Source organism: Sciurus vulgaris (genome assembly GCF_902686455.1).
Source record: "Sciurus vulgaris genome assembly, chromosome: 5".
NCBI lineage: Eukaryota > Metazoa > Chordata > Mammalia > Rodentia > Sciuridae > Sciurus > Sciurus vulgaris.
Genome location: NC_136465.1, coordinates 51555260 through 51557832, shown reverse-complemented (window position 1 = coordinate 51557832; position 2573 = coordinate 51555260).

The window sequence follows — 2573 nt, the reverse complement described above, 5'->3', positions numbered from 1 at the left end:
AGCACCACAAAGTTACTGTCACCTTAGTTAAGATGGAAGAGGCATCAAATTCATGGGCATAAGACATGAACAGAAAACATGTTCCAATTGCTGATTGTGTGTTACAACAAAAAGCATTGAGCCTATGTGGAGACTTCAACAAGGGAGCCCCTGTATCAGGTGGCATCAAGCCATTTATTGCAAGAAAAGGGTGAGAGAGGGAAAGAGACTACATTCACATAGCTTTTATACAGCATTACATTGTATTTTGGTAGTGGGGATTGAGCCTAGGTGCACATAACCACTGAGCGACATCCCCAGCCCTTTTTTGTATTTCATTTAGAGGTAATTGTATATTATCATTGGTTATTGTTCATCTCTGTGCCTAATTTATAAATTAAACTTTATCACAGGCACTTAATGTATAGGAAAAACTATATATAAGGTTCTATACTGTGCAGTTTCAAGCACCCACTGGGTATCTTCCATGGATTAGGGGACACATATCTTCCTTTAGGATGTTTTGGTAGCATTGTGATGTGAAATTTTGTTATATACTTGTACTTTCCTCTGTGGCCGGCAGGTGGTGACTTAGTGCCATCAATACTATTACTTGTAATTATTAGATTTTTTTTTTTTTTTTTTAAAGGGCATTTAATTTTAAACTCAAACTTCCTCCAAGATCCTAAGTACTGGGGATTGTATGAACCTTTGGATTTTGAATTTAAATGTTAAACCAGAAGTCGATGATAACGTTTCAATAGGCATGCATGGAACTCTGGGAAGACAGTAGTTTTAACCATCTGAGTTCCTCTAGGTCTCTACCCACTAAAACTAATTGCATGATTACCTGGGAATCTTTCTTGTTTTTTGGGTCTGTTAGAATCTGTTTGTTTTATTAATCATCCAGGGATATTGAGAAAATAATATTGACATTACTTTTGTACCCATTTCCTTCATCTGATAAGATTCGGTTCTTTTATTCCTGAATTTCCTAAACCATCCTGGGTAATGATGTGTTGCTCTTTGATATTTTAGTATAATTCAAATGAGTCTGTATTGCTGGGCTGGGTCTCTACCCTGTAACTCAGTGGCCTCTTCTAAGCAATTATCTTTATTTGGTCTGTGGTTTCCAAGACTCCACTCAGAGGAATGCTGGAGCCTTTTGACTTTGTATTTCCATCCCAGGAGGCCATACTGCTTCATTTCATTTCATTAATCCCACTGTCTAAAGAAAAGTTTGTCATGCAAGGGGGAGGGGATGGAACCACTGTATTGCAGCCAGAGATGCAGAAGCCAGGGATTCTTGCTTATTGCTGTCCACAAATAGATGCACGTCTGTCTGAAATAAAATCTTAGAACTTATAAAAAAATTGTGAGTCACAAAATCTGCAACTTAAGTCTCCACAGCTTGCATTAATTTAACTTGCCTAGGGGCATTAGTGTTTCAGGGGAGACCTCCATCTCTGCACTGACCCCCACCACCAGTCAAGTTCTTAGACTGGAGATAATTTCTTTTGTGAGTTTAAACTAATTTTCTTCCAAGAACCTCAAATTGGGCAATTTGAACAACCCCTCAAGAGATACAGATCTTTCTCCTCCCTTAAGAAACTGTCAGCAGATGCCCAAGAGCAAGCATCATTGGATTTATTCTTGAAACTAGGGTATCAGTGATAAAAACTGTGAGGCAGCAGCTAAGAACATGGGTCTCAACTCAAGAATGGTACAATAATAGTCTGAGAAGCAGAAAGTAGCAGTACTTAAATAACATACTTTGTGGAACTGGTCCAAAGTTAATCCTGACGAGCAGAAAAGCAAAATGGAAAGGGGAAAAAATGGTCCAGATTCTACCTTCTGGTCTGAACCAACAATTGAGATGTTGCTATGTTAGCAAAGTTATTAGTAGGTTCATTCGTTTTTTTACGTAACTGTAGTTACTGTCAAAAGAGTACCTCACTACCTGTCTGCTTACTCTCCAGTTACCACATAGTTAACTCTCCTGGCATATTCCGCCACTTCCCTGAGCAAAATACTCAATAGCTCCTTGTTGAATTCAATCCAAACTCAGTTTGGCATTCAGAACCTGCATAATGTGAATTCCAATTTACAGTCACCTTCAAAAAAGTTCACTTCAGACAAACTACTGCTCATTCCTTTTTACACTCCACTGTCTCTTTGGCTTCCAGATCTTCATATTTTCATGTATTGACTTTTTTCATCTCAAGATTACCTTTATTGCACCTGTCTGTAGAACTCACACAATTTGAGAAAACCCTCCCTAATTCCATTTTTTCCTTCAGTTTCCCTAATCCCTCCTGCAACTGAATTCCAGTCAAAGTTTCTGACCTTCTGTGACCCATTCTATTTATTTCTAGCTATTTTCTGTTCCTGTCATAAGAAACTGTTGTTTCTTCCTCCTTTTTATTGTCCACAGCACCTAGCACATTTATTTGTGGGCACTGGATATTCTGTGTATGTTGAATGAATGAAAAGGAAATATTTCAAATTATTCAAAAACTGTGAACATGAATAACATGATTGAGTAAGTTGTGGGTACTTCATATGTAACAAAACCATTGTACTCTGGAGAAAAA